Below are 15,092 nucleotides of genomic sequence, written 5' to 3' on the forward strand. Positions count from 1 at the left end.
GTGATAGAAATTCATTTCTCGCTATAATGTGGTTCGGATTCCACAATAAGCTGTAGGTCTCGTTGCTAAGTAACCAATTGGTTCTTAGCCACGTAAAATAAGTCTAATCCTTCGGGTCAGCCCTAGGAGAGCTGTTAATCAGTTCAGTGGTCTGGTAAAACTAAGGTATACTTAACTTTTAAAGTATCTACAAAAACAAATTTGCTTTTAAGCTGAAGGTCCGCAGTGGATATCATTGATTGGCGGAAGCTCCATACGCTTCAGCACCCACCCGAGATTGCAATTCAAATGCATCGGCCAATCAGAAGCAAGATAGAAGTTTCACTGATATCGGCTGCGTATTTTATCGTCAGCTAAATGAAGAATAACAAACCATAACGGCCATGAATGTAGAATAAACTTGGTAATAGAATATCTCCGAAAGTTTGACCCTAACGGCCCAGAGGGGTCTTAATAAGAGCAGGTGAAATTGACCCATTCTCGTCTCTCTGTTCACTTGGGCACTTGGCTCTTCTCACGGTTCATCTTTACTGATAAGCCATATCCTCATCTCAACCAGCCTGACAGCTTGGTTCTCCGCTATCCCTGCTAAGCTTATTTTTCAGTAAATTTCCAACTCGGAAGAAATCCTTGCCTTTTTGTACAAAAGTTCTGAGTTCTGTAAGCGCTCAGAAATTTTTAGACTGAAATTCTCTCTCTCTCTCTCTCTCTCTCTCTCTCTCTCTCTCTCTCTCTCTGTATTAACAAGTTCAGATGACATCGAAGCTGAAGACGCCAAGAGCGTAAAGACTAAATTCAGCCTACGGAATCGGCTGTCAAGAGTAGTAGAATTTTATGGAATAAAATCACCTCAGTAACTCATGTAATGGTATTATTGAAAAATAAGGCCTAGTAAGGTATCTGTAGTCCAAAAAAAAGGAAATTTATAAAAACCCTCATCTTTAAAAGGGCTCTGGGTCTCTTAGAACTCAGATTTAGGCAAGCAGCAACCATAGATTTTACGAAAGCCTTATACCTCCTTGGCATCGGGTCAGATGCAGGGACACCGATGAACTCCTGATCTCAAAAGAAATCTGTACATACAATGGCGTTTTAAACCTTAAAGCATTAAGGACCTCTAGAAAGAAAATTTCAGTTCTAACTTTCCTAGAAAATTTCGAATTTATGAAATGATGAATTTTGCAGAAATCCGTCACATGAACAAAAACCAGTATTTTAGGTAAAACTCGGCCCGGTTCCCTCCATTCACCAACCGGAGTATTTACCGCTTTTTGTCCATGTTTTTGTTTGTGTTTATTTCTTCTGTTTGTGCATCTGGTATTTACTGACCTTTTTTATGTTTTAATGTTCGTCCTCAAGGGGCTGGTACTAAACACGGCGTCCATTTTGCACGTTAACTGGTATAGCTACCGAACCAGAGGGGCGCGGTAGTGGTTTTCAGTTTAACTGTATTTTATAGTAATCCGCAACCTTCGACTTCGCTTAACGTGAGTGATATAACGTAGGGTAGACGAAGGCGTCTCACAGCTGATAGAAGAGGGGGGGAAAGGGGATGGAGGGCGAGTCGGGTGGAGTAAATTAACTGCACTATGATGAGACAGCTGAGTCGAACTGTCAGTTTGTTTGTATGACCTTTAAAGGATCAGATAATCTTGTTAATGAAATGAGAATGAATGAATGACTGATTGTAAAGTAGCCGGCATTGGAACTTAGAGGCAACGACATGCTTAATGCTTCAATCATTTATAGTGTTTCTTATGGATGTAGGATTTTACTTTTATATTTATGTGTTTTGATGTTAGCTATGCGCTTGCATGATTGTTAACAAGTTTGTGTAAGTGTATTTATTTGAGTGTATTAATCTGTGTAAATGTATTTATTGGGATTTATCCCCTTCAGCGATTATAGCAGGTTATCAGTAAACACAGCCCTTTTATGCGAGACGAATAGGGTTAATTTCACTACTCATTGGATGGAAACAACTTGGTGTAAAAGATACTCAAACGGATTTTTACATGGAAGTGTTTTTCGTGTCCCTTAGGCATTATAAATTTGCTCTGCACGTACTTCATATGCTAACTTTACCAAAAGTAATTGTCATGGTAATAAAATTACTTAAGTCTCGAGCTCTCTGTTTGCTGGTTCATTTACATTTATTTTGTTACTGAATTTTCTCTTCAATCTTTTAGCTCTTCATTTATAGCGCACTTATTCTATAAAAGCTTATGTTGACAATCAGTGGCCTTTAAGGCATATTTTAAATCATAATAATAATGAAATGACTGATGATGTGCACATGGGATTCATCCACGATTCAGCCGTTAACGTATGAATATGACAGCGACCAATGTGTCTCTTCTTCTATAGATCCACCCCTCGCTAGGGGAAACGGCTTATTGTTGACAAAAAAAAAAAACTAAATAATTCTTGACCATTCAGTATACACGAAATGACAACAGTAGAGACGAGTCAGATTTTATGAACGGTATTGACTCATGAATGGTAAGCTCCGTGAGATCTTCTGACCTCATGGGTTGGATGACCTCTGTGCCCGCAATGGCGCAGTTTGGTATTATTGTCAACCTTTTCTTTTGCTTTCCTCGATATGAACTATGTTCGGTATTTTTTTCTTTTCTTTTTAGTTTTATCGTGTGCTTCCATTCTCTCTCTCTCTCTCTCTCTCTCTCTCTCTCTCTCTCTCTCTCTCTCAATTCTTCCATTTTCTTATTTAGCTGTATATCAGCTTTTCTGTGGTACCGATTTCCCTAGAGTCTATATATTTATATATATATATGTATATATATATATATATATATATATATATATATATGTATATATATATATATATATATATATATATATATATATATATATATATATATATATATATATATATATATATATATATATATATATATATATATATATATGGAGAGAGAGAGAATGACTGTAGAGAAAGTGTAGATAAGAAAACAGACGCAAAAACAGAGACAGAGAATTCCGAGCTGGTCATCAGTTCACCGAGTCGCATTGGGCGCCCTTTCCGTCCCCACCATCTGTTACGCTCTTCCCTCAACCACCTGTTTATTGCGTTTTTTCATTCCTTTTTTTTCCTCATCAGTGTCATCATTACAATTCTTGTTTTTTTTATGCCTAAGACCGTTAGTGGCTGTACTCATTTTACTTGTTTTATTATGGTGGTTTGTTTTGGGGGAATTTGACTATGCTGTCATGAATGTCATAAATGTTCTAGATAACTATCTTTTGCCTTATGCGCATACATACAGCACATAACGCGCAGGCGCTAACTGCACACTCAGATATATGTGTGTGTATACATTTTTCTCTGATATATAATTGCAGCTTTTACTGATGCTCATGTTAAGTATATTTAATTGTATTTTTCAGCTGTGATTTCCCATTTTACTCCTATTGTATCATATTCACAAGGTTATTTTACCATGAAGCGATTTCACTGGCTGTTACTCCTTTATAGGTTATCGTGTTAGCTTAACGAATTTGTTCTAACTTTTACCTAATAATTCTATAATTCTGCCTATGTATAGTTTATGAATTATGTCATCAAGTGGTTTCATAGTTCATTTCTAACGGAATTTATTCCTGCATGTTAATGAAAGAGAAAAGAGTACAAGTCAGATATTTTGGATTTGAGGGATGGCTCCAAAGTTACAGAATTTTTCTGGAAAGCGGTCAATATGTATATGTATTTTTGTAAAAATATAATGGGTAGTAGGATGTGAAAAGAAGTGGGTCACAGAATAAGTGGAACAGGGAATGAAGCTAGGGAAGTGTGCAAAAGATTAGAAAGACTCTTGAGAGGTATCCAGAAACCAGATTTGAAAATATGACGGCATTTATGGGCCAACTCTCCTTCATGGAAGTGAAGTGCGAATGTCAAATGCTAACAAAAATGTAAAGCAGTGAAACTGTTGAGATGCGTTATTTTTTCCATGGTATATGTAATGTAAGAGGAGCTGAAAAGGTGAGAAATTAGCAGATTTTAAAACAGTTAGCAAATGCGACAGGATAGATCTCTGTTGACATGGACTTATGGAAAGAATGGGAGGCAATAGTTTGGGAAAATGAGTATATAATTCAGATATGAGAGAGGAGGAGAGGGAGACCTTGGCAGAGCTAGGTAGATGGTGGGAACAAAATATTTAAAGGAAGGTGTTCAGTATCCAGGAATTGGCAGTGTGACTTGCAGGATGGTGCACCGTGCAGGGAGGTTCATTGCTTTGCTGACTACCATTCTGCAAAGGCATATGAGGCGGGTAATATTCATCCATGAATCAGAATCAAAGTATGAATGTGGCAATAACTGTTGTTTTTTTTTTCTCTCTGGAACCACCAACTGTTAGGAAACTTTAGAGAAAATAAGTAGTTATACTAGGAAGTAAATGTCGAGGGAAAGCTTATTGAACGCATGAATGAGCCAAAGAAAAAATGCATATGAACATACTCTGAGGGACCTCAGTCCCGGGTCAGTGGAATGAGTATTTTTAAGATCTGTTGATTGCAGAAGATAAAAGAGGCAGAGCTGACTGAAGCAAGAATGGAATAGTTAGGGGAGGACGAGACTGCTTGTGCAAGTTAGGCATTAGAACAGAAGGAGGGTCATTAAGAGGCTGAGAATGGAAAGACGCCTGGAGTTGATGGGATTACAAGTGAAATATTGATAATGTGAGTGAGTGGCTGAAAATGGTTAGCATGGTAAATCTGGATAAGTGAAAAGTTCCTAAAGAATGGTGAGAGGAGTAATTGTTCCATTACACAAAGGTAAATGTTATAAAGGTAATTGTTAGAATTGCATGGTTATAATATTACTTAGAATACCAGGGTAGGTGTATAGTGAGATTTCGTCCAAAAAAGTAAGATGTGACCTAGTTACAGATGGAGTATGATCAGTGTAGGTTTAGGCCAGGGAGTGTGTGTGTGTGTATACGTGTGGGTAAAATGTTTTTTATGAAAGCTATAAAAGGTTGTATCGAATAAAATGTAAGTAGTTGACAACTATCAAAAACTTTTATGATGGAAGTTAATAGTATGCTATGTAGATGAGAGAGTGACTTGTTTAGTGCAGTAATGGGTCTGAGACAAGGGTGGATGCTGATAGGACTGCAAAGAGACATGGGAGCCAAGACTTGTTGAGTCAACTCCCCTTTATGGAAGTGAAGTATGTGAATGAAATATAAAAAGAGGCATGGGAGCCAAGACTTGTTGAGTCAACTCTCCTTTATGGAAGTGAAGTATGTGAATGACCTATTTGCGCATTATATGTTGTAACTGAAAAATTGAAAGGGTGAGGCACTAGGAGATGCATCACTAAAACACTTTGGTAATTACCAATTTGTTCAAAGCGAAAGTATAATTTAAGGTAATTTCAACACAGAACACGACACCTCTTTGCATCAGAATAATTTTCATTTGCATACTCAGTACCTTATCATATAACGTTAAACATTTATATCATGCATTAATGTAGACGTTGATATGTGGGGGAGCACACATATCAAAGTCTGCATTAATGCGTGATATAAATGTTTAACGTTATATGATAAGGTACTGAGTATGCAAATGAAAATTATTCTGATGTAAAGCGGTATCGTGTTCTGTGTTGAAATTACCTCAAATTATACTTTCGCTTTGAACAAATTGGTAATTACCAAAGTGTTTTGGTGATGCAGTTTAGCAACCATGTGAAGTCTTCTTTTCAAGATTTCGGAACCATTACTGAAAGCCAGTTAGTTAGTTCTGAGGAGGTCCTGTAGCCCCCTGGAACTTTGCACTCCCTTTTTCAGCGCTGTGTTGCATACGGAGGGGCCTTGATTTCGCTGCTCTGTTCCACAAATTTCAAAAACAGTGCAGCAAGAAAAAGGTTTTAACATATAAATGACATATGATTACAGAAAGAAATACAGCTTTTTTTGTAATATGTTATTTACCCTCTGTTAAGAAAGAAATTTCTAGATAATTTGCATGCCATCACAGTTTGATATTCTTTTTTTTTTTTTTATTGCACTTTCATATTTGATTTCCGAAATGGCTAATTTTCCCATGTGTAAAACGTACATATTTTATATTTTAGAATTTCTTCTGAGAAATTATATTTTTTCACATCTAACGTTGTAAACAAATTTCATGGTAATGACAGCAACTAGTTTTTAATAATTCATTATTCGAGCTGGAAGCATGCCGTGGAGTTGAATCTGATTACCCTACTACTTATTTTTTTCCGTTCCTTATGTCTTGAAAGTTTTATTTTGCTGTAAAGTTGGCTGCGCGCACTAGGCTCATGAGGCTTGTTACGAGTTCCAAACTCAGATAAGTAGCCTCTTGCTTATCCTGTTGTGTTTCAGCCTTGCAGGGAGGTTAGTTATAACTCAGTCTCATGCCTTTTTACAAATTGTGTAATCTTATTATTATTGGCATGATGATATGATGATTTAATCTTTCAACAGAAGTTAAAGATATCAGGTGTATGGTGATTAAAATTGTAACGTTTACTTGTCTTTATAATCTACCTTGTTATGAGATTATTTTGATTGGCTTCCACCCTTTTTTTTTGAGAGACGTTTGGCGTTCCCCTTGCCTCCTTCAGATAAAAAATCCTGTCGCCATTTACGGGTTTTGATAAAAATGCTTTGGTCAATCGGGGGAAGGGCCTGCCGAGAGACTCGATCAACACAAATACTGTGCAGTATCAAAAGAGGGGGGAAAAAACTAACGCCATGTTTGTTCGCGCGAATGACAAGATTAATTTTGCAGTTCTAAACATTGACCAAAACGAAACACCTTTATTCCCCTGGTAAATATTTTTTTCTTTTTTGAAAAATATATCATTGCTGAATATAGCCGATAAAAAGACCGAATATGAAAATATAGAAAAGCGTAGCCCTTTGAATGCTGATAATTAACGCCTGTGTTAGTGAAATTGACCATGGAAAAAAAAAAGGATTTGTTTCGTTTGTAAAGAGTTTGACAAAAAGATATTTTTGAGTCTAGCCAATCCACGTGTGAGAAAAAGTGCAGCCATTAGCAGAGATTTCATGATTTTTAGAGTCATCTTTTTAAATCATTACGAACTTCATTTACCTCCTCTGTATTTCACAATCCTTTATGTTGCTTATTTCTTATTTTTCACATGGGCCGAACTGGCTGGTGGTTGGTTTAGTTTGAAACGGGCTTTATGACAGCATACGCTTTTGTCCAACGGGAGCAACTTGTTGAACAGAAACTTGAGTGCCATTAAATTTCTTACCCTAGATCTTGGTATCAGTCTCTAGCACCGTCGTTCAATGTGCTCATGGCGCATGTTTATTAAAATATTTCATAACTGTGGTCATCCTTTGCACTCAGATCTTCCTAAGCTATACTGTGCTCCACGTAGCACTAGATGCTGTTTATTTCAGCTGTCTGGTCTTTTTCTTCTGTGAGGTTCAGTGCCATACAGATATCTGCTAGTTTATTCCTGTTGTGACCAAATTATGAAATGATTTTCTCTGTCATGTAGTTGAATCACTGGAACTTCAGAAGTTCAGACTCTTGGGTAGGTTGGCATTAATCACACTTCATAGCTTCTTTGTTACTTTTATTTATAGTATGTATGTATCTATTTATTTTTCTTCATTTCTTTGTAGTTTATTTTATATCTCTGTACTTCCTTCTTCGTACAGGGCTGCTTTCCCTATTTTAGCTTGGGCTTTTCCAATAGGGGTTGCAGCTTGGTGTATAAGAAGAACGAGGTCTGCTGTAGGTTTCTTTGCCTGTACGGGTTTAATCTTGATGATATGAATACCTTCTCTTTACGTAAAAGAATGATGATATGAATACCTTCTCTTTACGTAAAAGAATGAGTAACTTATATTATATTCCAAAACGGTTACTTGCGTTTTCCTTTGAAAATGAGTCCTACGATTTTGTTATCTGCATTGAATGTATACATTTGTCATTTATAATACTGTTACGTATACGTAATTCTGTTTGATGAATAAGTCTCAGCATGTATCAACAACACTCCACGCGGTCGACTGGAGGAAATCTAATTATGTCGGATTTTAATTTGTTCCTTCACAGATACAAACCTTCGTTCATTAGACAACACATGTGTATTTGTATGCCATTATACTTTTATCCATATATGACATTAAGGACGAATGACAGTCCTGTGTCATTGTATTTTGAAGTTATGATTATGCGGCCCATTGTATTTCAGCCATAACAAGGGCAATATTTATAAAAGACAAATAAAAGCTGACAAAGGAATCCAGTTTCACTTTACTCCCATGATAAATACCAGTTAACATAGTAAGCTTCAGCCCCAGCAAGTTTCACGCAGACCAGAATGAACCAATCAAGGATGTTTCCTCTGTTATCTCAAGGCAGATATTTTGGTTCCATTTTCTTGTTTTTATTTGATAATTTCCAGCACCATGCAGATAATTTTGATAGGAAAGAGTAAAAAATATTTAGCAAAAACCCAATTCAGTCTACTCTCAGTGGAACTGATGGGTCATTGCTAACGTGAAAATTTGTTATACGTCCCCCACAGTGATATTTTTTGTATCCAAATTTTCGCTTGATTGAAAAACAAAAGACGATGTTTACAGTAAAACCGTATCTTTTACTCATTTTGTCACTCACTTTAGCTAATACGAAACAAAGTCAATAATAGAATGGATTATTGGACTTAACTTTCTGAAACTCTTTTAGCATCAGAATGTTTACTTTTTTTCTGTTTACTTAAGGTCAGTTTGCCCGCTTTCACTTTTTAACTGATGAAACTGCTGTTCTGAAAATTCAAAGTGTATTTATAGATATGTATTCACCAGCAGATCTTTTAACCATTTCGTGCTTCTTGGAATTCACAGCATAATAATAATAATAATAATAATAATAATAATAATAATAATAATAATAATAATAATAATAATAATAATAAATTCAACTGTTGTAAGTAAACAGTCGAGAGAAGGGCCCGGTTAAATCAGAGAGCTTTCATATATTGTGTGAAATGGTGATAGCGTACTGTACATGCGTATCAGCTGGTAACTTTTACCATGATTTGAAGAAATTTGGCTGCTTTTTTTTACGTGTCATGCACAAATTCAGATTTCTAATACTTGTACATAAGTTTTCCATTGTGGACGTCGTTATCTAATGGAATAAATAGTAAATACGCAAAGGACGAAATATTTTGATTCAAATCCTAGGACTATACTAAAAACATTGAGCCATGCCAACCTCCCATTGATACTCTGAGGTCATCACCGGTACATTTAGTTGGTGAAACAAATGGAGAGCTGAAATTCTCTAATACCTTTTAACCTAACTCTGGTACTGTCATTAGTTCGGATGCAACCGTTGGCTTTGATGAGTAGTTGCGTTCAAGATGTGTTCCATTCCTGAGCGAACGGTTTTTCTAACCGCCAAGACAAACCCGCAGTCCGCCACCCGCACCCGCTGGAAGTTTCTGGCATAAGCGCGCACATTAGTTTAAGGGGTCACTGATCTAGTACGATCTCCGTTGCTATACGGAAATGAATTATTGGGTGACAATGAAACCATGTCCAGGGAACTTTGCCGGTATGAGAATAAAGAAATGATACCATAAGCAGAATTACGGGAGTTCCATATGTATGTCAGATGAGATAATGACGAACGAGAGGTGGAGATGTCTTAAAAATGTCCTTTTCAGCATCCCGGGAGGACAGTATGTGATAGTGTCAGCTGGTATCCTCTGAGCACCAGAAGAGTTGGATGACAGATTTACTTGGGTGAGAACTATGAGACGGGAGGCTGGAGATCAGTGGAAGAGATTAGTGGGCGTGAAATTACAAGAATTTCACAGAGGCCATTTGCATCGCTTGTTGTTGGTGGCGATGTTGACACAAAAAATTAAAACCCATTTGGCGTAGACATCCGCACTGGTTGATTAAGGAGAGGTCGCATGACTCGGAGAGGATAAAATGTAGTGAGCTTCAACTCCTGAAACCTTCAGAGAACAGAAGAGAAGAAGAACTGCTTTTAAATGATTGCCTCCCGCGTTCGCAACCTCCGCTTTATACCTGCAAGAGGGGTAAGCAAGTACAGTAGTGGTGCCATGTATTTCCTTAGCTTTTGGGAAATTGACAGTGAGAAATAGTTCCTTTGGTTGTTTTTTTTCCATTAATAGGGACAGCAAATGCGAAACCTTCCATGGTTTGATTATGTCACTTATATCTACAAATAACTTGCACTCATGTGGAATAGCTCTCCAGAGCAACAAAGTATTTTTTCCTAAATATTTGCTGTCCAAAGTACTGCAGCTCCTTATCTTTGAAAAACTTTTGCTTTTAATAATCGCAGAATTATGATATGTTTCGACGTTCTAGAAGATATATCATGGGATAATAATAATAATAATAATAGTAATAATAATAATAATAATAATAATAATATAGTGGAAATTTTGCCAATGTGAAGGTCATAATTGTTTTTAATCACACTTTACAGCCACTTTATTGATCAGGATTGCGTTTTTACCATGCTTTTTTTTCCAAGTAACTTGGAGTTCACATTTACATTTTATTCATATTTTATTTTATCAAGGTGGAGTTGTATTTTGTTTTTTTGTTCTTTGATAGAAGGTTCAAGGAGACATGTGTTTAACATATAAATGAATTAGTACCTTTCCAGTGTCACAACTGATAAAACCTTTAGGGTAAAATCTCGTGGTCATTAGGACGCAACAAGTGGTAGTACTTGCGTTAATGCATTTTAAAGTAAGATTACCCTCATATTACGAACTCATAAAATTGGGATAGAGATTTCTGCTCATTCTTTCCGAAAAGAAATTATTCAAATTCAGACAAATACTCGTACTTGATTTGACTTTTTCGTCAGAGCATTTCACGTTAAACGGGCCGAAACCTTCATACTTCTACACACTCACACACTGCACACTGGACTATCAAAATTCTGCTGCAAGATGTTGCCAGGCAAACAGAAGTTAATATTGATTGAGAATATTTTTAGATTTTCAAAATTCATTGAGTCATTCAACCTTAATTTTAGTTCACCAGACTCTTAGAGTATTTATCCACTATTGACCAATGAAACAAAATGACTGACCAGGCGAAAACAGCGCCATCATAGGCCTAGGCCAAATGTCTTCCTAATACCTCCTAATACTCTTCTTACAGAACTATTCGACACCAGATACTTTAGCTTGTTCTTTTATCTTTTGAAATGATGTTTGAAATGCTTTTTCTTACAATTGGTAAAGTTTATCTGTAATTTTTTTTTTTTTGACCTAGTAATTTTCTGGATAAGTTGACAATGGCAGTGTTATGTCTGTTTCAGAGGGTGGAAGAGTGCACATTACACTTGTTACAAGCCACAATCCCTTCTTCCAGTGTTCATAAAGATATTTAAGCCCTTATATATGTACCCTAGGTCTAAACATTTGCCTCCTAATAGCTGTCATTCATACATAGAGCCATTAGTACTTGTGATCCTCGCTTAACCTTTACAACTTCTTTTGTATTACACCTCTCTAAGAAAATTCTTTCTCCTAGTTTGATTTATATAATTTTAGTTGTAAGTTGCACGTGGGTAACCGTAAGGCTTTTGTTTCTATTTTCAGAACTCTAGGCGTTTGAGGATGTTGCTGCCATCAGTCGATCAGCAAATTCTATCTCATGAACACTTGAAAGAGTCTGCCAGGTCTTAGAGTTTGGAATGCCGTTATTTCGTAAGTATTTAAGTTTTTTTTACATATATATTTAATTTCATGTTGTTAAGCTAGGAGGGTAATTACAGGAAAGAGAAAATGGTATACATGTCATCAGATGAGAGTTTTTTGGTTTTTATTTTTTCGGTTTTTATTTTTTTGCAAAAATGTAGTAATAAGGTATGTTCGATGTCTGTGACCCTCGTAGTTGCAATGCCAGTTTTGCGTAACGCAAATCAATCAATCAGTCAAGTGATAGAAAGCCGAGTTGTTCAGGTGTTTATGACCTTCGGCATTAACATTAAATTGTTGCCTGAAAAAATGACAGGTTTAGCAATGGTGTGTGTGTGTGTGTGTGTGTGAATACTATGAGGCTCAACCCAAGCAAATGATAAAAAATAATAAGTAATGATGATGTGAAAATTTTTCATAAAATCACTCATTTGTTCCGTTTTCTTACAAATGTTATGGGACTCAGATACATTTACATAGGATCGCCTCTTTGGAAACAACTGTTGTTGAAACATGATCTCTATAAAATCCTCTAAGCACATCTCATATTCGGGGAGTACTTATATTTGAAGTGGAACCGTTTGCCTTTAAGAGTGCCAGTCCCGTAACCTTTGCTCATGAAGCTTTTGGGTCCCACACACCTAGACCTGGAACATACACTTATATAAGACTCCTGCAGTTGACACTGATTCTAGTGCAACTCCCAACACCGGAACTTTTGTGGCGTTGATCATTATTTTAAACCAGCACTAAAAATTACCTTTGTGAGCGCTAAAAGAAATGTATAGCCTTTTCCACCTTCTTGTGGGGTATAGTAAAATAACGCTAAACTAAATAAAATGACCGACTTTTAAGGACTTCTTTATGTAAAAGTAGTTTCTTACAAACTACCATCGGCTCAACTACTATACTGTCAATAACAAGTGCAACTTTATTCAGAGGTCTAACTTTTACTGAATGATCACTAAGTAATTGCTTTTTCTTAATGTTCAAAATATATTAAAAATTACCATAATTAGTTACTATCTCAAATAGTCCCTCGAAGGAATAAAAAATTCATGACTCGTACAAGTATAAATAAATTGTTATTGCCCATAGCAAAACGACTTGTTCTTGCAATTCTGAGACAATAGACCGATGTTAATTTGACCGAGTTCATTCATTAGGCAACGTGTGAAACCTTCAGCTAGTAAAGATTCATGCTGTAAAAACTTTTGAACTAGTAATTTGTATTATTTGCCCTCATGTTCAGTTTCACCGATTTGACTTACTTGAAAAATGAACAGCACCTCTAGAGGAGGTCTTTGTTCATCTTAAATCACTGAAGGCCTTATTAAAGTGAATGCCAGCCATTATATTCTTGGGAATATAATGATATGAAGAACGCTGCTGCACTAATTGTATTTATTATCATAGGCAATCCTTTAGATGTGGGTATCATGTGTGTGTTGCTTCTACACGCAAAATTACGAGCACACACACACACACACATACACACACACGCACACACTCAGTGGTTGACTGACCTCGTTTCACCAGTGAGGGGCCTGAGTTCGGCCCTACTGTTAAAAAAGTCTCAGTGCATTCATTTCCTAAATAGCCCATTTTACACACACACACACACACATACATACATACATACATACATACATACATACATACATACATACATACATATATATATATATATATATATATATATATATATATATATATAGAGAGAGAGAGAGAGAGAGAGAGAGAGAGAGAGAGAGAGAGAGAGAGAGAGAGAGAGGAAAGGTACCTTGCCTTAATGATCATGATCGTAATGTGTATTCATATGATTTTCATTCACAGAATATCCTCCTTCGTTCATTCCAGCATCTAATCATTCTTGCCAGGTAATTCAGCTTATTCTTTATGTAAAAATTACATAGGTAACAACGTCAGTGGAATCGCCCTGATTACTCAGATATCTAAAAGGTATCAATTCATTTACTGCCCATTCCCTGCTATCCCAAAGTCATGAGCTTAATGTAAGACGTTGTAAGGTGTCTCACTGAGCCAGATGATCAACTGACTGAAAGCATAAATTCTCTCAACTCATTTTTGTTCAGATTTCCTGGTTGTCACTCTTGGGTAGATCGACCACATGGCCACTCATATGAGACTAATTATCACCTGTCAGTGAGCTTAGATTCGAGGAATTAGGAAGCACAGGATTTGGTTTTGGTGCACCTTTCATAAAGTTCATCATTACATAAGGAAATTCATCTTACTTTGCCTTCCTCCCATGAGTGGCAATTATAAGCTGAAATACGTAATTGGAATCATCCTCTGATTATTTTCTAGGACAACAGATCCCTCCATTTGAGAAGCGACCTTCCTAGGCACTGGATATGAGGGTGATCAAATCAAGCTTTATTAAAGAAACTGGATAGCCAGCTTCTTGGGCCCTTAAAATTCCAGCGATAAAAGTAGGAAACCTTTTTTTTTCTTAATCCTTTTGTCCTTTCTACCTTAGCTATGTATCACTGAAAAGGGTAAAAAAAAAAAAAAAACACGCAGAGCTAAATTGACGACTGTCACCACGAAGAATCTCGGTGAAGCCGAGTTAATGTCCATAAAAGGCGGTGTTTAGGACTTCGGAAAGGGTTAGATCTGTGTAGGGACCAGATGATGAAATATTTCCCTGACGTTTTTCTCTGTCCTTTTCGCTGGGGATTTTCGCTTTCGGTCGAACGACCTTCCTGTCAACACTCTGAGAAAAGATTAGAAAAGAAGAGAAAGAGGAAGAGGCGTAGAAGGAGATGGAGGAAATGGAAGAAGGTGAAAGAGTAAAAGGAAGGAGAGAAAGAAGAGTAGGGAGCGGGGGGGGGGGGTAGGGCGAAGAGTAGATGGAGGTATGCGTGTTGTGACGTTGAAGGATCAGGGAGAGTTACAAAGGGTGGTCTTTGGTCACGCATGAAGAGGGTATTTGATTGGTTAGTATTTTACTGCTTCGTTCAGTTCAGTCATTGGTATATGTAAGGCTGAAACAGGTATTTCTAAGAAGCGTTTGTATTGTTTATACGATATATATATATATATATATATATATATATATATATATATATATATATATATATATATATATATATATATTTATCACATACACAATTGTTCTGTGCATTAGTAGAATTACTAAAAGGACCTATATATATATATGATAATATGGACTGTTTGTCCATGAAAGTTTGTAACTTTTTCTGAATAAAAACTCCTCAAGATACCATCCAGTTTTAATGAGGTCCTTTTCTAATATAAATATTAGATATATCCATTTATATATATATATATATATATATATATATATATATATATATAT

This window comes from Macrobrachium rosenbergii, chromosome 59 (genome assembly GCF_040412425.1).
Source record: "Macrobrachium rosenbergii isolate ZJJX-2024 chromosome 59, ASM4041242v1, whole genome shotgun sequence".
Taxonomy (NCBI): domain Eukaryota; kingdom Metazoa; phylum Arthropoda; class Malacostraca; order Decapoda; family Palaemonidae; genus Macrobrachium; species Macrobrachium rosenbergii.